The following is a 22957-nucleotide window of genomic DNA, read 5'->3' on the forward strand; positions in this document are numbered from 1 at the left end:
CTTGTCCCCTAAATGCTCAACAAAAAACTGAGGCTTCATCGTCATGAAACATTCCCCATCAGCTCTCGAACATACAAGGTACCGGTGCGAATAAGATCCGCTGCCATCCTTAGCCTGACGTTCCTCCCATGGTGTGGCCAGGGAGGGGAACGATTTGGGGTCGTACTTCTGTGCACTGAATTAAGCTCTTGAATGCTTAAGAGACTGCTGGTGTTTCACCACCAGCAAGACATGATAGACTACGCTTCATCGTGTATCATCTGCCCTGATGCCACCCACTCTGACCTGGGACCCTCACCACAGGCACCACCCAGCCACTGCAAAGGCCACCTGGCAGGATGGGCACTCCCAGGAGTCCCGATGCCCCACGGGGATGGGCATCTACCCCTTGGCATACGTGAGGAGTTAATGGCGCAGGCATCAGCAGAATGAATCCTGTGTGGTCAGGGGGGGGCTTCAACCAACAGAGTACATGGCGGCCTCACCACAACAGACTGGCTGCCGTGCTGGATATCAGGTGCAAAGAAGTCCATGGCCACTGTTGACGCATAAAGCGACACTGCATAGTGCAAGGTGGAAAACACACCCAGGAAGGTGTCCTTGCCCAAGAGATGGAGAATAGGTGGGACTGAAATGCAACGATGAAAAAATGGGCTGAAGATGCACGATGGACACTATGCACCATGTAAGGCGCTCTTCCCCAGTTAGCTCGTTCTTCAGGAAAATTTTGAAAAATGGAGATCAAACCCTACATGGGACCACCACATGAAGGCCGAAAGATGTGAGACTCCTTTTAGTCGCCTCTTACGACAGGCAGGAATACCTCGGGCCTATTCAAACCACCGGACCCACAGGGGGTGGTGTATGGGGTTGCTGCAAGAATTCTAGCAACTAATTCCTCCTGTGTGTCCTCAGCGATAGAATACATTTCTGTTTTCATTCAGTGTCGGAGACAGAAGTCTAATGGGAAAGAAGACCGCAGATCTTGCAGGCCATATGTTGTCATATGTGTCACGTACTGACCACAACAATTATTACACAATGCCTGCAGGCTCTATGCGAATGTCAGGGCATCATAACACTGAGTATCTTAAATCTACTCTTGTATATTCATGTTTGAAGAAGGTACTTTTTGTTTATCTCCTTTGCAACAGGCATCCTTATATACGTTCTTAGTGTGCACTCAGTATGCATTTCCGACACTTCTTTATTTAAAAAATATATTTGTTGTTATCTGTGTCAGCAAATCTGTCAATCTGGACATTTTACTTTTATGAGTTTGCAGTGTGTTGATTCCACATAGACAGGGAATCATTATCAAAAAATTAATTTTTCTGTAGGAATTTTTTCCCGTTATATGTTTATGTAGGGCACTAAATTTTGTTGGCAAGTTTAATTTTTCCCTGCAAAACCTTTTATTTACCTGTGGCAGCCATTGTTTTGAAGACGATTTTGTCGAGCATGTACATGCAGAAGATTTGATCAGTTTCAAGGAAAAAAAAAAGAAATTTATAATAATTCCTTATGGTTTGTATATCAGTTTAAAGAGCATAACTTCTTCTTTTTGGTATATTTTTAGAAGCAAACACTTCAAGCATGATACATACAAAAACATTTATATAACCTAACCCGAAATGTGAGTTACCAAATGCCTTGTAAGATTTTCACAAAATATAAGGGGCATTCAAGTGAAACTCAGTCACTAGTGTAAAGTAGCAGTAACGATTTTACTAACTCAATAATTTAGTTATACACAGTACACATACTCAAAGACAGTCATCAAAACTGTTGGTATATTTATTCCATTGCAACACTAGCCAGTCGATTCCATCCTTGAAGAAGCTAGTAGGCTGCTGTCGAATCCAGGCCTGGACTCTGTCACATACTTCGTCATTTATTGCGAATCGATGTCTATGAATAGCTCGTTTTAGAGATTTAAACGCATGAAAGTCACGTGGAGAAAGTTCGGGACTGTATGGTGGATGTTCCTGCATTTCCCACCGAATCTGCAGAAATATCATATTCACCGCATTGGCCACATGTGGATGGACATTATCATGCAGGAGGATAACACCACTGGACAACACGCCTCGGCGTTTTGACTTGATGGCTCGTCTAAGGTTCTGTAAAGTGGTTTGATAATGCTGGGCATTGATGGTGGTTCTCCATTGCAGGAACTCGACAAGCAGTGGGCCCTTGGGGTCAAAAAAGGACATCATGACCTTACCAGAACTGGTGTGCATGGCCTTTGATTCCTTTTGAGGTGGTGAAGCCATATGTTTCCACTGCTTGCTCTGATGCTTGCTTTCCAGTTCAAAATGGTGACACCATGTTTTGTCACCTGTGACAATACACAACAGAAAGCCATATTGCTCCTAATGATAATGCAGATGACTCAAAGACAGCAACATTCAAGTATTGTGCTGTTCAGCGGTCAGTTGGTGGGTAACCCACTGCACACAGATTTTTCAAAAGTTCAAATGTTGATGCATTATGGTGTGCAACTTAACTCCTGATAAAAAGAGAAAGCTCAAACAAGCGAACTTTAATAGAAATGGTGTCCTAATATGAGACAGTTAGAGAAAACACTTAATATTGACCAAAACAAGGATCGGTAAACCAAAACAAAAAACTCCTCTTGTCCTTACTGTCTCTCCAACATTTTCTGCAGTTCTTGAACAATAATAAGTGCACACTTGTTTCTGCTACAGTTTTCATCTCTGAATTATTTCAAATGTTCTCTGTATGGAGACAATGTTAGCTATTTAACAGATTCTGGAAGAGATGATTTTACTAGATCAGGTGGGTCTTGATATGAGACTATGATTTGGAGGGCTGGCCAGATACCAAATGGACACCCATTTACTCCGTTCTTTGCATCTTGAATGTCAAACTCTTGGTGTACTGTAAAGTCATTGTATACGACTGTTACCCGGAGAGAGTCCCATTTTCCAGAGGCCATTTATACGATTTTCCATTATAATTGCTCTTCAAGAAACCTAGCCTCATAGTAACGCTGCTCTGTTTGAAAGACAATTCATTAAAGCAAATTAAAGAGTAGTTTGCGAATACTGTTGCAACAGCTACTGAATTTTACATATTAAAGCTCTACAAGTATATAAGACTCAAAAAACTTTAAATTCAAATCAGAGATTCCTGACAACATCCAGCTCTGTAATGGTCTTATTGTCATCGCTCATATGCCTCACACACTGTAACAACTAAGTTCTGGCACATGAAATGTATTCACAAGTATGTATGTGGACAACCATCAGTTGCATAATGGAATGCTGACAATGAAAATCTGTGCCAGACTGGCATTCTTAAATGGATTTCCCACTTATTGTGAATGGTCATCTTACTATTATGCTACCTGAGTATGCTCTATGGCCAGATTCAAACTTCTGTACCTTGTTACAAGTTGCACTTTTACATTTATTATACAAATTTCCATACAGGGGAGACATTATAATTTAAAGTCGCTAGCCCAGGACATGCGTGCATGCAGGTCCAAAGGAACATTTCATTGTTATTCTGACCAACACAAGCACTGCACCATTATATAAGTCCTGATATCTCCTAACATAGCTGAGCACTTTCCTGTAATCAGAATCTAACTTGCTCACTTTTGCTATAGTAGGTACCTTTCCTCTACACCCAAAACCACTTTAGGTGAATTAAAAACAACGTGAAATCAGAACATAGTCATTGTCTCAAATTAAATTCTGACTGCAGTCAGACAAAGAGTAGTGCATTCTGTCATCTGATGTCTGTAATTTAATATCCACAGACCATTGACACTCTGGAGTCATATTTTCCTTGCAAATTATGGAGAAAGGAATTACTTTTCAATTGGAAAATCATAATCCACACTTGTCCTGTCACCTGGAAGGTTGTGCAGTTATGCACCTTCATCTCTTTCGGATCATTATACATGTTAATAAATACTGTACGACAGAATTTAAACATCTTACTCAGACCTATTACTTTGAATTTTTCTCAGGATATTTGTAACTTGATAATCTTTGTAAACATATTGGAAACAGCAGTGATGACAATGAACTAGTAATAAAATATTACATAGAATGGTCTTTATCAACACTTTTATTCATAAGCTAATCAATGGAAACTCCAGGTAGGAATATCAACAATGTAGTAAATGATAAGATTGCTACTTACTGTAAAGGGGACATGTTAAGTTGCAGACAGACACAATTAAGACAATTCCACAAAGCTTTTGGCAACAGCCTTCATCAGCAAAAGAGAAACAACACACACCATTCGTACGCACAAGCAAGCACACTCATGCACACACAATCATCAACTTTGGCAGCTCGGGCCAGAATGCCCAACTGAGCTACCGGAGTTGGTGCTCGTGCGTACATGAGGGTGCTTGCTTGTGTGTACGAACAGTGTGTGTGTGTGTGTGTGTGTGTGTGTGTGTGTGTGTGTGTGTGTGTGTGTGTGTCTCTTGCAGATGAAGGACGTGGCCGAAAGCTTTGTGCAAATGTCGTAATTGTACCAGTCTGTAACTTAACACGTCTTCTTTACAGTAAGTAGCAATTTATCTTTCCTTACATTATTGTTTTATTCATAACTGGAGTCCAGTTTAACAACAATATGGATAATCTTCTTGCCATACTCCAGTGATGATGTGTGGAGACGACGGCATGGAATCGGCCACTGTTCCTGCACTGTGCCATTGTCTTCACAAGTCATCACTGATGGATGGTCGAAGATGGTCCATACTGAATCAAAACCTAAGACGACGTTTGTTAAAGTGTTTTTCAGTTATCAAGACTGTCCTATATAATATTTTGTATTATCTGTAATTTGACTTTGAGACCAACATTTATAACCTGATGTAAGAGAAATTCAGACCTCAGACGCTTTACACAAGCGGTCACCTTAACCACATATGCTATCCTAGCACACACACTGTCCAAGCAAAATTACCTACTTGTCACACACTACACACGTACCATCCACTGTACATTACCTTCACTGCTTGCAATTTCATCCAATTCCCACATGAATTAGGAAGTAGTGTGTATCCGCACTGAAGCCACATCATTCATTCACTGAAGGTGCATATATATTATTTATATGTGTGGTGTCTGTTCTTTCAGGCATGTCTAAAACAGCAAAATTTATGAGCTCATTGTTAACATTTATTCTCTCTTGCTCAATTTCATCTTCATGATTTTTTTTTCTGCTACGTTTATTTTCTCGTTCTGTCTACATCTACATCTATACTCTGCAGAATACTGTGAGGTGCATGGCAGGCAGTACGTCCCATTGGGCCATTACCTGTTCCATTTACATATGGAGTACAGGAAGAATGACTGACTGAATGCATCTGTGTGTGCAGAAATTATTTTAATCTTATGCTCACGATTCCTATGTGAGTGACACACAGGGGGTTGTAGTATATTCCTAAAGTAATCATTTAAAGCTGGTTCCCGAAACTTTATTAAAAGACTTCCTTGGGAAGTTTATGTCTATCTTCAAGAGTCTTTCAGTTCAGTTCCTTCAGTATCTCTGTGACACTCTCCCTTGAAGTAAACAAACCTGTAACCACTCGTGCTTCTCTATATACGTTCAATATCCCCTGTTACTGTTATCTGGTATGAGTCCCATACACTTGAGTAATATTCTAGAACCAGTTGCACGAGTGATTTGTAAGCAATCTCCTTCGTATCTTGATTGTAATTCCACAGCATTCAACAATAAACCAAAGTCTGCAACCTGCTTTACCCATGACTGAACCTATGTGATCATTGTATTTCATATTCCTACAAAGTGTTCCACACAGGTGTTTGTATGAGTTGGCTCATTCCAACAGTGACTCATTGATATTATAATCACAGGACACCAACTTTTTTTTTCTTTTTTTGTGAAGCACACAATTTTACATTTATCAATATTTAGAGCAAGTTTCCAATATCTGCACCATGTTGAAATCTTATCAAGATCCGACTGAATATTTATCCAGCTTCTGCCAGATGGTACTTCATTACAGAAAACTGCATCATCTGCAAAAAGCATTATTTTACTATTAATGTTGCCTGTAAGGTCATTAATATACAGCATGAACAGCAAGGGTTGCGACACTTCCCGGGGCACACCTCAAGTTACTTCTGCATCTGACAATGACTCCCCATCCAAGATAACATGCTGTTCCCTACCAAAACGTCCTCAATCCAGTCACAAATTGCACTTGATACCCCATATGATCATCTGCTACTTCTGTGATCAGTTTTATGCATGTAGACGAAACTTTCTGTTTGGGAACTTAATCTGGACCTGACTAGGGGAAAAAGATTGCTGTCGAGCTTGGTGCTTACATTAGAATGTGTAATTTGAGAAAAAGTATATCATTACAATTGTGCCCAAGAACTGAATAATTATTTGATTAGTTATTCTTCCCCCCTTCCCCTCCTACATCTGAAATACAAGCTTCATAAAAGATAATTTTCTTTTAGAAGTTGGATGGATTTAAAAATCACATACTCCTCAACAAGATGATAATCTCTCATTTCTATAAAATGAAGGCCCTTAATATAGCTAGGATGAATTTTGTTTAAAATTTTTCATACTTTCTTCCCTCATACTAAAATAGTTCTACTAAAGAGTAAAAATAATACTTCCAAAAACATTTTGGGGAAAAAGTGATCGGTTTCACAACTGTACTTAGAAAAACAGTCAAGATCACATAAATCACATTTATTGGTGACCAGTTTCAGTGCAAAGGTAGTCCCTCTTCAGACCCTACTCCAGTGTTTGTGTGCAGACACAGATCCATGGAGCAGAAACTAGAGAAGTCTCAAGACGCTGTCAATAGAGCAGTTGACAGTATCTGGAGACTACTGCAGTTATGTAGCAGGTCCCCTTTTAATCATTCAACTTGACTTCTCCATGAAAATAAGCAAGTATAATTATTCCATCTGGCTTGTAATGCCATTGCAGTGCATTTTGTTTTTGATGTAATATTCCATATTGAGTGGAAGCATAGCAACAGCCATTGGTGCACATAGGTGAACTGCTTACTCAGTGGAGCATCGATCTGATACGCTGACTCAATGATGGTGACAAGACGCCATTATCAGGTCCTCTACAAGGTGTTTGGTTGGCCAATGTCTATCTGTGGATGAACGGCTGGAGAGCACCGGAGGGAGGCTAGCAGAGTGTTGGATACCTAAACTGGAAAGACAGGTGGTGATTGTTGGTTTGCTACCCAGCGGTGACAGAGTTACAGCTAATACTGTCAGAACGGCCATCACTTACTACTTAGCTGGCCAAACGATGAGCTGGTTCAACTGAAGTTAAATAATGCTTCCTCCTGCTGATTCCATGGTAACAGTAGCGTTTCTGTACAGTGTAGAAACGTCTAGAGTGATCTGCTGTAGAGAAGGTGTGGCGTAATTGACAGTAGCTGGGCCAAGCTGCATAAATTATGTGACACTGGGCTGTGGGCTCGCTCTGGTGCTCATGATGTGATAACACAGGCGTTGATCACGCAGTTCAATGACATGCATCTATTGTCTGACTGTGGGCTCGTTAAGAGTTCTGAGCTCCAACTTCTGTTCCAAGTTCTCCTAGAGTTTTATCCTGTTACTGTATAGTACTTCTCACTGGTACAATATGTTGTCATTATAACACCACACTGGCATTGAGAAAGTGGTGTAAATGTGGTCACAAGCTGTGACACTGCCGTACACGCCGATAATGCCTGATGAGGGCTTAGCCATTTTCCGTGGGAATAGTTTAGTTTTGTCGACTGTTCATGCAATAATTGGAAGCCACAGTTTTATATAGTCACCTTGGAAACTATGAAATGTGAAGCCTACAATCAAAACAAGTTGGGTGTATATTTTTCTGGTTGTTGGACATTTGATCTCCAAACAACAGACTGTTGGAGTAAGTTGTCTTTCCATACAATTTTAATGGTGCAGGTCACCTCAAAGAACATTTAATTTCCCAGTATATGGCAAGAATCTGAGGCGATCTAATGAAAAGTAGAGATAATCATGTCAAATGGCGATTCTTATTTGAGAGTTTTGTATAAGTTTTTTTGAAAAGCTTTCTATATGTTTTTGAATGTGCTGAATCTAAATTTCCCACCAAAATTTTGGCCCAGAAGTGGGTCAAAAATGGAAAAAAAACAGACACTGAAAACTGGTCTTTTTCGATTACAGCTTAGAAACAACGCAATTTTCAGCATCCAACTGTATACCATGCAGTGCACATTGAAGTTAGCATAATTCCAGGAACCACCAACAAAACCCCACTCTTCATCCCTCAATATGCTATGATGTTCATGTTTTACCACTCCTGCATTTGGTATCAATAATAATAATCATAGTAATATATTATTAACACAATAACTTTAAAAAATTTCAAAGAAGTTTCATCCTCTTCACATATCATGCACCACTACCGCCCCCTCCTTTATTTAATTAGCAATATGAGACTATATCTGGCTATGTTGCAGCTAAGAAAGATAGTAGATGACTAATTTCAATTCATACCAGATAGCAGGTAAATAAATGGAGTTGAAACCAATGTACAGTGTTTGTTACAATAATGTCCCATGAGATTTCACAATGGGAAATTATAATACCAATTACGTGAAATTGATGAGACACACAGAATTCAATTTCAGAAACTGGAAGATAATAGACAAAACTTTGATCGAGTCTTACAATACAAAGCAAAATATAAAGATAAATGGACACACAAAGAATAAACAAAAGGGGCTATGCCCATGAAACATCTACATAAATGCCAATTTGGCACTATCAATGTCTAAGGCAGGGAGTTTTTAAATGCAATAATAATAATAATAATAATAATAATAATAATTGCAACACTCCCACTGTTTAGCAACTTCAAATCCATTTTTGACCATGTTCAAACTTATTTGCAATATCGCAAATTTATTCTTACTCAGCGGTTTGGTTAAAATGTCTGCATACTGTTTTTCACTTGGAACATACTGGACAATGATCACTGCCTTTCCATACTTCTCTCTTATGAAATGATATCTGATAACAACATGTTTCGACCTTTTGTGAAATTCCAGATGTTTTATGAGCCTTATCACGCCTTGATTATAAAAAGTTTTCTGTTGCTCCAGTATATTGATTTCCGAAATGACTGAGGTGTATACAGCCACCTCATGTCTTTTACAGCCATGCTGGCTGCCACATATTCCACTTCTGTGGTGCTTAAAGACACCATTCTGACAGTACACATTATTTTGTCCACTCACTAACAGAAGAACAAAACTGAAGTAGATCATCGTATTTATACATCTCCTGCAAAATCCATGTCGCTCTATGTGAACAGAATATTTTTGTCTTTACTCTTTCTGTATAAGATACTGAAGTCTTTTTGTGCTCTTTAAGGACTCGGAAATTTGTACTGACAATGACTCCTTACAACTATTCAAGTATTTACTCACTGCATTCTCTGTGAAAGCCAAATCTGGTCGACTAAAAGCTGCACGAAATGAAAGTGAACCAACTGCTTCCCTGAATGGAAATTTCACTATAAATGATGCATTTTCATCCACTAAGTACAATTTCACATTTGGATCCACCTGAACAAATACAGGATAACAAGAGTTTTCCATTAAAATGCTTCAAGATTTCCACTGCATAACCATTTGGTGCACAAACAACTTTTTTTACCCTATTTCACTCAATTTCCATTTTGCAAAAGACTCTCACTTTGGAAATTGTTATTACAAACATTTTTGCCATTTTGTCTATAATGACTGAGGGATTCCCTGCTTTTTCCAATCAAGAGCCCATCGTCTACATACAACGCCAAGAAAACCAGTTCATTTCCAACGTTCCCAGTGAAAATACACTTAGCTACAACACTCTCTTTGAATTCCAACTTCAAGAATTGACAAAATGTTTGATCCCAACAATAAGAGACCCGCTTTAAATTGTACACTGACTTTTTAAACCTGCAAACATATTTGTTCACTTTGAGCATTACACCTTGTGGTACCAAAATACAAATTTCCTCATTCAATTTTCCACATAAAAAGGCAGTGTTCATATCAAATTGCAACATTTCAAATTCAAAATCTTCTTTGGCCAAAACCTCAAGCAAACTGCATAGTGAATCATGTCTCACTACTGGCAAGAAGGTTTCATTGTAGTCCAGTCCAGGATATTTAGTAAATCCATGAGTGACATGTTGAGCTTTGTCCCGGAGACAATTTTTAATTTTCGATGCTTGAATTTAAAACCCACTTTGAATCTGGTGTCCTTTGTGTGTCTTTTGGCAGGACCACCCAAGTTTCATTCACTTGATGCACTTTGAGTTCCTCTTCAATCGCTCGTTTCCATTAGTCATTGCCTTAAAACAAGATTGGCTCTTTAAAACAATCTGCAGAGTTCACATCATATCTTGCTGGGGGTTAAATCTGGCTCCTGTCACATAATCTTTAGGACTGCTGTTCGTCTTTGGGTGGTTGCTGATTATCTCGATCCCTCTATTCATTTCCAACTGGTGGCTCGACATCATATTCTCCATCTTCACTTTCAGATTCTTCGGGATTGAAGTCCAAAATAGGGAACAAATGACATAAATCGACACAATCTTGCTTCAAAATGGATTTATGGATGGTCAGGGTACGCTCATTGAAAGCCACATCAAAGGATTTGATGATTTTCTTATGTCCCAGATCAAACAGCCTGCAATTGCAAGATTCTTGCTGATTTTCTACCATGATCATTTTCTTAACCTTTGGTTCCAGCTTTTTGCAGAGCAATTTCGGAACATGGACGAATGCTGCTTCTCCGAAAGTTCTCCTGTGTATGATTTATTTTTTTGCCTGTCCACAATTTGTATGGTGTTGCTTTTCTTCCCTTTTTGACTGAAATCTCATTCAGTTATAAAAACTGTGTTAACTGTTTCTGCCCATAATTTTTGGAACATTTGCCGCAATGAGCATAGACCTCATGGACTCGATAATGGTTCTGTTTTTGCATTCTGCCTTCTCTGTCTGCTGAGGAGGATATGGTGCTATTGTCTTGAGTGCTATCCCATGTCCGATGAGCTAGCTTGTAATATTTTTGTTAATCTATTCTGCCTGTCAATCAATCCTGAGGATCTTCATAGTTTTGCACAGCATAGTTAGACATAAACTTCTCAAATTTCTTGAAACAATCAGTGAATGTTACAAAATACTTTGCACCACCAAGTAATTTGATCTGCATTGGTCCACATACATTGCTGTGCATGAAGTCGCAAATTTCCAAATTTCTCATTTTGATTTTCTTGTTAAAAGACAAACAATGAAATTTTCCATATTGACACAAGTGCGGCAATTAATTTTTCATTGATGTGCTTTCTTCTACATGGTACATGAATTTTGCATTTTGAAGGAGCAACTATCCCATCCGTCCTATTCTTATTGTTTGAAGGACATTCTTCATGCCCATTACGGGTCTAAGTGACGAAACTTTTCTCCAATCCTCCAGTACACCATCACATACAGGGTGTTACAAAAAGGTACGGCCAAACTTTCAGGAAACGTTCCTCACACACAAAGAAAGAAAATACGTTATGTGGACATGTGTCCGGAAACGCTTACTTTCCATGTTAGAGCTCATTTTATTACTTCTCTTCAAATCACATTAATCATGGAATGGAAACACACAGCAACAGAACCTACCAGTGACACTTCAAACACTTTGTTACAGGAAATGTTCAAAATGTCTTACGTTAGCGAGGATACATGCATCCGCCCTCCGTTGCATGGAATCCCTGATGTGCTGATGCAGCCCTGGAGTATGGCATATTGTATCACAGCCGTCCACAATACGAGCACAAAGAGTCTCTACATTTGGACCGGGGTTGCGTATACAAGAGCTTTCAAATGCCCCCATAAATGAAAGTCAAGAGGGTTGAGGTCAGGAGAGCGTGGAGGCCATGGAATTGGTCCGCCTCTACCAATCCATCGGTCACGAAATTGTTGTTGAGAAACGTACGAACACTTTGACTGAAATGTGCAGGAGCTCCATCGTGCATGAACCACATGTTGTGTCGTACTTGTAAAGGCACATGTTCTAGCAGCACAGGTAGAGTATCCCGTATGAAATCATAACGTGCTCCATTGAGCATAGGTGGAAGAAACTAAAATGAGCTCTAACATGGAAATTAAGCATTTCCGGACACATGTCCACATAACATCTTTTCTTTATTTGTGTGTGAGGAATGTTTCCTGAAAGTTTGGCTGTACCTTTTTGTAACACCCTGTATAACACATTACTCACTTTAATTCATTATGTATGACTATTTTACACCCTTAAACTGAACTTATGATTGCAAATATGTTCTAAACAACCATCTCAGGGTGAACTTGTAAACAATTGCCAGTGCAGGAGATGAACATACAGGACTGACCTTTCCCGGAGGAGGAGGAGGAGGAGGAGGAGACATTGACATGCCACAAACATCTCCACAATAGCAAGTATCAACTACCAACCACTCCAATAACAACATGGTATAACTGGAGGGCAGAATTCAGCAATCTATGAGCAACAAAGGAAGGTAAGGGCATGGTTGATAGGTCCTGAGATGGCCCATCTCCTCAGCTTTGAAACTGCACTAACTTCAACACTCACTAAACACCATACAGTAAAGTCACTTGACCTATTTTGTGTGAAATTTTGTCCTCTGTTTTCATAAATCGCTAACTTTGCCAAAATTGTGTTGTTTCAGAGTTATAAGTGAAAAACCCATTTCTGAGACAAAATTTTGGTGGGATTGAAAGTTTGGATTCAGCACCCTTGAAAACATATAGCCAGCTTGGCCTTTTTTTAGCATCATTTAAATGGACTAAGATCTCAAACCATGCCCTGGTACATCACATCCCTCCTGACAACTGATCAAAAATAATTTCCCTCAAAATAAACCTTCAGACAACCGTGAGGAAACAAAAACTATGTGTACGGTGCTATGAGAAAGAAGAAGCTGACAGGAAAAGTGAGGTGCAAAAAAATAAGCTATCAGTGTAATGAATGTGAATTACAGTGATTCAAAATATGTCACAGGAAGCAGAAAATTGTATCCTAAGAGAACCCCCAAACAAATTTTTTATACATATAACAACATGTAAACTTACTTATTACTTATTTTATATGTTTGTGTAAATGACTGAATTTAGCGCATGTAATCTTCATCAACGTCAATGCACACAGTTTTCAACTAGAAGATATAATTTGTTCACTTTAGTCAGATTAAAATTACTTGATCACTGACACTTCATATGTTGTACGCGGTTTCCTCTGATCAAAGCATTCAACATCATGCCCAAACCATTTGCCATTGCTGGATTGCCATAACAATTAAGTCATTTTCAATTACTTGTCTGGCTTCCTTTTTTTTATGTGTTTGGATTCCGAATTCTGGGCTTTGTCCTATTATTTTGTATTTCATCACACACAATAACTGTCCCCCCTCCCCTCACTTCCCACATGATGCTAATGAAACATGCAAGTTTCTTAAACAGCACTAAGCAAATACTGCTGGATCCTTCCGCACAAGACGAATTCAGTGTCATTTACACAGTTGGTATAATCTCAGAGATTAGCTTACATTAGATAAGCTCTGCAGGACATTGTATGAAGCTGAATTTTTGAAAGCTGTCAATTATTGCAACTGGCACATCAGAGTCATAAATACAGGAGTATTATGCACTGCAATAGCACAGTGTAGTGGTAAGTGTATAAACCTTACACGAAGAAAGTCTAAGGTTTGAATCTCGTCAAATGCAGCAAAATTTTTTATTCCTCTAAATCTAATCAATAGACTTAGATTATAAATTTTATTCATTTTACTGATTTAAATGTATTTTTTAAAATTTCTAACACTTCTCTGCATCATTTACATCATCATATTGACTATTGCTCTTATTTTTCTTTTCTTTTATTTTTTGTTTGGAATCAGCTTGTGTCACCGACAATCTGCAACCAAGTGCCAACCAATGCTGCTCATCAGTTGGTGATTTGACACCGCTATGTAGCCTGCTTGAGGATAGTTTCAGGTAACCAATGACAGTGAGTAATTAAAGTTTGCTTTTATCACTAAAACCGAAATTCTGATGTGTAAGATGGCTATGCAGATAAACATATTACGGAATTTTTCTGTCTTGATTTTGCTCGTAGACAGTCTTAAATGTTGTGAACAAAGTTATTGCGACTTTAGTTCTAGCGCAGATTGTGGATCGCCATTTTCTCAGATACACTGCGCATTGTGAGGTTGTGTTTAGGTTAGGCCACGATTTTACATGTACAGGTACAAAACCCGTCGTCTGCCACAGTTCAGTCATTGGTCACTTAAAATCAGCTGCCAACAGAGCATTTCCCACGTCAGTCATACCTCTTGGTAGCTACTTCCATCATTGCCCTGTGTTACACTCTGAAGAGCTTTTGTGAAATGAACCACTAGGTTTGTGTGTCACCTATAACCGAGCAGTAGTAGCTGGCAGCAGATGTGGCAACACTGTAGTGGCAAGTGATGTCAACTATCCAGGAAGTTTAATCAGACTATAATGTTAACATGACTACTATTATCAGAAACTTTCTAAAAGCTGCACAGTTTGAACTGCAGAGAATGTCAGTTTTTCAGAATAGATTCACGTTTTATAGCTCAAGACTCAAAGTGTCGAAACATGTACTTATGTACACAAGTAAATGAAACACCCAACAATTGTGTTCTGCATATCAAGAACAACAACAGCAGCAGCAGCTCCACCAAATTGTAACAATATGTTAACACTTATTGGAGTGATGCAATGTGACTGGTAACCCTCCCACTGAACTTACGAAACGCAAAATAACATGAAAACAGAACATTCGTAGCTACATATATGTTACAGCTTAAAGCATGAAACTGCATTTAGAAAAAAAAAAAACTGATTTGAAGAGCTCTATATTATAAGCAGACTTCAATCCCCGAGGGGATGCACAGGATGCTTCCACAGGACAATGATAATTATGGCGGAATGTTACACCAGTGGTGTAACAAAAAAAGATCTAATCAAACTGTGACAGACATACTATTGTTCACTCCAAGATTTAACAGCAGACACATGAACAACACAACAAGAAATATCTCAAATGTTTTCAACCATCTCCCTTTATAATCTTGCAATCATATTAGTAGTCACTTTCAAGTATCATTCAACAAGGATTCTCATAAATGTCAAGAATATATTTCTTTTGAAAGTTCTTTGCATTGTATAATTGTTGGGGCATTTAAGCACACTGTTTAACAATGATTTAGATGTCATCAAATTTTATGCTGAAACTATTTCACAAGCATTCCCATCAGCATCTCAAAAATAAGTGCCATCACCTGTCACTGTGTGCTTCTGATAATATGAACACAGTTCCACCATCATTTTCTTATTCAGTGCTAATTCAAAAGCTCGTATGAGAAATCAATCATATATTTACATGTTGCGTCTAGCAGCAGAATAGGATACTCATACACTGAACAGCATTTGCTACTTTATACAGGGTGTTACAAAGAGGTACGGCCAAACTTTCAGGAAACATTCCTCACACACAAACAAAGAAAAGATGTTATGTGGACATGTGTCCGGAAACGCTTAATTTCCATGTTAGAGCTCATTTTAGTTTTGTCAGTATGTACTGTATTTCCTCGATTCACCGCCAGTTGGCCCAATTGGAGGAAGGTAATGTTGACTTCGGTGCTTGTGTTGACATGCGACTCACTGCTGAACAGTACTAGCATCAAGCACATCAGTACATAGCATCAACAGGTTAGTGTTCATCATGAACGTGGTTTTGCAGTCAGTGCAATGTTTACAAATGCGGAGTTGGCAGATGCCCATTTGATGTATGGATTAGCACAGGGGCAATAGCTGTGGCGCAGTACGTTTGTATCGAGACAGATTACCAGAACGAAGGTGTCCCGACAGGAAGACGTTCGAAGCAATTGATCGGCGTCTTGGGGAGCACAGAACATTCCAGCCTACGACTCGCGACTGGGGAAGACCTAGAACGACAAGGACACCTACAATGGACGAGGCAATTCTTCAAGCAGTTGACGATAACCCTAATGTCAGTGCCAGAGAAGTTGCTGCTGTACAAGGTAACGTTGACCACGTCACTGTATGGAGAGTGCTACGGGAGAACCAGTTGTTTCCGTACCATGTTCAGCATGTGCAGGCACTGTCAGCAGCTGATTGGCCTCCACGGGTATACTTCTGCGAATGGTTCATCCAACAATGTGTCAATCCTCATTTCAGTGCAAATGTTCTCTTTACGGATGAGGCTTCATTCCAACGTGATCGAATTGTAAATTTTCACAATCAACATGTGTGGGCTGACGAGAATCCGCATGCAATTGTGCAATCATGTCGTCAACACAGATTTTCTGTGAACGTTTGGGCAGGCATTGTTGGTGATGTCTTGATTGGGCCCACGTTCTTCCACCTATGCTCAATGGAGCACGTTATCATGATTTCATACGGGATACTCTACCTGTGCTGCTAGAACATGTGCTTTTACAAGTACGACACAACATGTGGTTCATGCACGATGGAGCTCCTGCACATTTCAGTCAAAGTGTTCGTACGCTTCTCAACAACAGATTCGGTGACCGATGGATTGGTAGAGGTGGACCAATTCCATGGCCTCCACACTCTCCTGACCTCAACCCTCTTGACTTTCATTTATGGGGGCATTTGAAAGCTCTTGTCTACGCAACCCTGGTACCAAATGTAGAGACTCTTCGTGCTCGTATTGTGGACGGCTGTGATACAATACGCCATACTCCAGGGCTGCATCAGCGCAGCAGGGATTCCATGCGACGGAGGGTGGATGCATGTCCTCACTAACGGAGGACATTTTGAACATTTCCTGTAACAAAGTGTTCGAAGTCACGCTGGTACGTTCTGTTGCTGTGTGTTTCCATTCCATGATTAATGTGATTTGAAGAGAAGTAATAAAATGAGCTCTAACATGGAAAGTAAGCGTTTCCGGACACATGTCCACATAACATATTTTCTTTCTTTGTGTGTGAAGAAAGTTTCCTGAAAGTTTGGCCGTACCTTTTTGTAACACCCTGTATATTTTTCAGTAAATTGTAGACTGAATTCATAGCTGACTGGACACCTCCCCCCTCCCCCCCCCCCAAATCCCAATTTAACAAATTCTGTGAAACTACAGAAGAAAAGCTGGGAAGGGATGTCAAGAAATCTACAAAGGAACTATTTTACTTGCCAACTGTGAACAAAATTAAATCAAAACAAGAGAAAGAAATATGAACAGCAAGGTTAGAAAAAGATGAGTATTTTCCACACTGTGAACTACCCTTGTTTACAAATAACAAAAACAGCATAAAAATGAATGTGAGCTGTTGGGGAATAATGCAGTCATACAATACTGTCACTGCTCAAAGCAATACCAATACAACTGGCATGATTGACTAAATATAGAATTTTAACTTTTCAATCATTTGTCTGAGGAATAGAATGATAGATATATGAAGAAACTGTAGTACACCATGCGTCGTAAATGTATTTTAAGAAGTTACACACTGCATCCCACCTTTCACTAGTATTCATTCAATATATAGGAAATCTTTGTAATAAAGTTTGCCATTCTCATGCCAAAAGAACAACCATTAACATTAATTACATATATTCAAAATAACACAATTAGCTGAAACATGAAATCAGAACTTCATCTACATTGACAATAACTACAATCAAATTGCTACTTTATCAAAAAGTTTTTGTTTATTAACGAAGTATGTATTGCAACTTTATTATTCTTCTAATCCTCTCTTTATACTGCACAAATTACTGTAGTGAACAGTGCTGTATCATTATCAGGTTACCTTCAATAAAATATAAATTAATGTGTCACACTACTGTAATACACACCATGACACTTCTTACGTGTTATGAGTTTCACCAAATTTTCAATAGATTTGTTTTGTATAACAGCCATTTAAACAGAATTATGACATGTACTGTAACATATTGCCAACATAATTTTTACATGCCATGCATTATAAAGTACTGCCAAAACACTTTAGATATTTTCCACTTCAACTTCAGTATTAGACTTCAATCAGTAAGTATGAATCCATTTCAACTAAAGGAATAATTTTTCCTAGTACTTAGCTATAACAGCCTGAATACTGGCATTGTTACAAAGTTCTGTGACAAATTTCAATACAGTATGATGTCGTAATACACAAACTGAGAATATGTGTGGAAATGATATACAAAGTAAAAAAGGGTGGTCAATTTAATGGAAACTTTATACTGAAAAACAGAAAAAAAAGTAGCTAAGTTAGCTAATTCCATTCTAGAAGAATCTCTGTGGCATTGTTCATATCCACTCTTTCTCCTCCTGCACAATATTGTCATCCAATGATAACTTTATTTCAAACAAGTATTCTTTTGTTGTTGTGGTCTTCAGTCCTGAGACTGCTTTGATGCAGCTCTCCATGCTACTCTATCCTGTGCAAGCTTTATCATCTCCCAGTACCTGCTGCAACCTACATACTTCTGAATCTGCTTGGTGTATTCATCTCTTGGTCTCCCTCTTCGATTTTTACCCTCCACGCTGCCCTCCAATACTAAATTGGTGATCCCTTGAAGCCTCAGAAGATGTCCTACCAACTGAGCCCTCCTTCTAGGAAGTTGTGCCACAAACTTCTCTCCCCAATCCTATTCAATACTTCCTCAATAGTTATGTGATATACCCATCTAGTCTTCAGCATTCTTCTGTAGCACCACATTTCAAAAGCTTCTATTCTCTTCTTGTCTAAACTATTTATCGTCCATGTTTCACTTCCATACATGGCCACACTCCATACAAATACTTTCAGAAACGACTTCCTGAAAATTAAATCTATACTCGATGTTAAGAAATTTCTCTTCTTCAGAAATGCTTTCCTTGCCATTGCCAGTCTACATTTTATATCCTCTCTACTTCGACCATCATCAGTTATTTTGCCCCCCAAATAGCAAAACTCCTTTACTACTTTAAGTGTCTCATTTCCTAATCTAATACGTTCATCTTATATCCTTCTTTCAAGACACTATCCGTTCCGTTCAACTGCTCTTCCAAGTCCTTTGCTGTCTCTGACAGAATTACAATGTCATCGGCAAACCTCAAAGTTTTTATTTCTTCTCCATGGATTTTAATACCTACTCCAAATTTTTCTTTTGTTTCCTTCACTGCTTGCTCAATATACCGATTGAATAACATCGGGGATAGGCTACAACCCTGTCTCACTCCCTTCCCAACCACTGCTTCCCTTTCATGCCCCTCGACTCTTATAACTGCCATCTGGTTTCTGTACAAATTGTAAATAGCTTTTCACTCCCTGTATTTTACCCCTGCCACCTTCAGAATTTGAAAGAGAGTATTCCAGTCAATATTGTCAAAAGCTTTCTCTAAGTCTACAAATGCTAGAAACGTAGGTTTGCCTTTCCTTAATCTAGCTTCTAAGATAAGTCGTAGGGTCAGTATTGCCTCATGTGTACCGATATTTCTACGGAATCCAAACTGATCTTCCCCAAGGTTGGCTTCTACTAGTTTTTCCATTTGTCTGTAAAGAATTCGCATTAGTATATTGCAGCTGTGGCTTATTAAACTGATAGTTCAGTAATTTTCACATCTGTGAACACCTGCTTTCTTTGGGATTGGAATTATTATATTCTTCTTGAAGTCTGAGGGTATTTCGCCTGTCTCATACATCTTGCTCACCAGATGGTAGAGTTTTGTCAGGACTGGCTCTCCCAAGGCTGTCAGTAGTTCTAATGGAATGCTGTCTACTCCCGGGGCCTTGTTTCGACTCAGGTCTTTCAGTGCTCTGTCAAACTCTTCACACAGTATCGGATCTCCCATTTCATATTCATCTACATCCTATTCCATTTCCATAATATTGTCTTCAAGTACATCGCCCTTGTCTAGACCCTCTATATACTCCTTCCACCTTTCTGCTTTCTCTTCTTTTATTAAACAAAAAATATGAAGATCACCATGTAGCTAGATCAAGACCATATGGTGTGTACTCAAAACCAAGATTTTGAATGCACTGGACTGTTTTACAACCTGCATGAAGGCGGGCATCATCCTGATGCAAAATCACGTCTTTTGAAAGCATTCATCACCACCACTTCCTTTCATTTTGGGTTTCAGATCTCCCAGTAGCTGACATTATTTACTGTTTGAACTCAAGGAGTGAACGGATCAGCAGTAGACTATTCATATTCCAAAACACTCAACAAATCAGCAGAAATTTAGCTTTTGAACTTTTCTGCTTGAGGCAAATGTGGATGTTTCTGTGCCATGCTCTGCCATTCATTCTGTGCTTCATAGTGGTTCTTCAATAGTGACTGGATGTCATCACCATCACCTTCGAAATGCCTTATATGGGATGTGATTTTTCATGTTCTCATGGCATATTAATCGACCCATAAAATTATGGGAATTCACCATAAACATACTTGGACTGTTGCTAATATTTCAGCTGTGAACTGTCCAGAAAGCCTGGGGGCATGTCTGACAGACTGCCAGTAAAGGACTGGTGGGTGGGAGTGCTTTACCATCAGTCTACTTGACTTGCTCCAAAGATGGTGAGAAATGTATGTATCCCTCAGCTGTCCCAGTTCCGTGTCAACTCATTGAATGATGTACCTGTGCGTGCGGGTTTTCTTAATTATATATGGTGTGTGAATGTGAGAGAGTATCACAATGCAGCACTAAAAGAAACAACAAAAGGACAAATCTCCATTATTTGGCGGGATACAATTGAGTTCCTCAGCTATTGTGGAGAAAAGACTTAAGTGGATTGCGAGTTTCTTCACCAATATTATGCTGTCTGGCAACCTTACAAAAGAACAAAAATCATAGCTTTAGTGAAGTCTGCTAACCCAGCGAATCAAGCTGTTAGCTACCATCCAGCTGCCCTATTGAGCTGCTGCTGCTGCTGCTGCAAGCTTTTGGAGAGACTTGTTCCTAATAGAAACAGTCCAAAGATCTATGAAGTTATTCCCATTGAACAAGCAGAATACAGATATAACAGGAGCTGTACAGACCATGTACTTGTGTTCACCACAGACACAGAAGCTGGTTTCCAGTGAGATGAAGTGAAACATCAATGGCTTTTGTTGACCTTAAAGCTGCTTATGATACAGTGTGGAAACAAGGACTCCTGTACAAACACTATGCGTCATACGCTGCCAAACCATAATTAGGCTCATAAAGATGTTACCTGAGTGATATTTGCAAGTGGTCCTCGGCTACTGACTGAGCAGACAGAAGAAACCTAATAATGGCCTTCCCCAGGGTTCAGTTTTGGCAGTAGTTTTGACCAATTTATATATATCTAATCTGCCTGAAACAGAGTTGAGGAAATTCATTGATGTGGATGATCTGGGCCCTCAACAGAGAATTCCTGAACCTGATGAAGAGAGATCCCTGCAGATGTAAATAAAATGCATGTGATTACTTCAAAAACTGGAGATTAATAGCAAATTCAATGAAGGCTGAAGCTAGCCGCTTTCATCTTAACAACAGAATGGCCAATGTAAAGCTAAAAGTCACCATCCTTAATGGTCAAGCTCTCCACAACCAAGACTTCCAAAAATATTTATGAATATTCTTGATAGGTCCTTGTCCTACAAGAAACACACAGAAAACATTGCAGCAAAACTGAGATTACACAATACTGTCATACAGAGGCTGAATGATACCTCATGGGGGCCACACTATAAGTAGTTGATTTCAACAAGAGCAGGAAGTGGTCAGAAATGTGGAACAGCACTGCCCATGAGGAGTATCAGACCTCATAGGACCTGGTTCAAGACTAGCTGGCATGGAATTACCACATTGTCTTTGGAAGACTATTAACATGATTCATACAGGCTATAGCATCTGTGAAGAAAGCCTCCACTGTTGGGAAAGTCATCTCTATGTAACTGTGGCAATCATCATCAGACCATCAAACATGTCATAATAAACCTGTCCATTTTTTAATCAGATACCCTACTTCAATACATTTCATCATCGATAGATATACTTCTACCTTTAAAGAAAGTTATCCACTTGTGAATTTTTCATTCACTAAAACAGCTATCACTACACTGCAGCTGCAGTCTGAATAATATCAACAAACTTAGTTCCTTCGAAGTACAGAAAATGAATCACTTCCCTCATTTCTTCCTTGGTGCATACCAAAAAGGGAGATCCATAATATGAGGTTTGACTGAAAAGTAATGCCTCCACCTTCGTAACTCTTCAACAGTTGGCAGCATTGGTATGCAGCAGGTAGTGGCTTGTTCCGTAGCCTATTCTCTACAGCTCCAGTTGGCGGGAAGCCTTAGTAGGAAGCCTTACACTGTTACAGTGTAAAGTATGGAAAGCTGCGCAGACGGTAAGTCAATGCGATTTAAGCAACATACAGTCACTGAATTCTTGACAGCAGAAGGTGTCAGGCGAAAGGAGATCCAACAGAGAAAGAAAGCAATTTATGGTGATTGTGTTGCTGTGAGTACTATGCGTCGTTGAGAGAGTACGTTTAAAGATGTTTAGGCGGGAACATCTGACCAGCATGACAAACAATGAGTTGGACATGCTGTCACAGCAACCACCGAGTTTCGCAAGCAAAATGTTGACAGATTGATTCAGGGCTATCGTCGTATAACTTGGAGAGAAATTGCAAGCACAATCGGAATTTCATAAGAACGTGTAGGTCACATTATTGCTTTGCTTGGCTATCAGAAGATCTATGCACCACAGCAGAACTTCAGAGACTGAATCTCATCACCGTACAGCATCCTCCGTACAGTCCAGATTTAGAGCACCGTCTGACTTCCATCTGTTCCCGATAATGAAAGTCGATCTGTGGGGACATCACTATGCTTCCAACAAAAACG

The 22957-nt window shown here is 39.3% G+C and overlaps 1 protein-coding gene across 2 annotated transcripts in view; it reads right to left on the reverse strand.

Annotated features, from left to right (window-relative positions):
* Positions 1–22957, reverse strand: part of LOC126198467 (stromal interaction molecule homolog) — a 145562-nt gene that overhangs the window by 77068 nt on the left and 45537 nt on the right. The window lies entirely within an intron of this gene.

The sequence above is a fragment of the Schistocerca nitens genome, chromosome 8 (assembly GCF_023898315.1).
Source record: "Schistocerca nitens isolate TAMUIC-IGC-003100 chromosome 8, iqSchNite1.1, whole genome shotgun sequence".
Lineage (NCBI taxonomy): Eukaryota > Metazoa > Arthropoda > Insecta > Orthoptera > Acrididae > Schistocerca > Schistocerca nitens.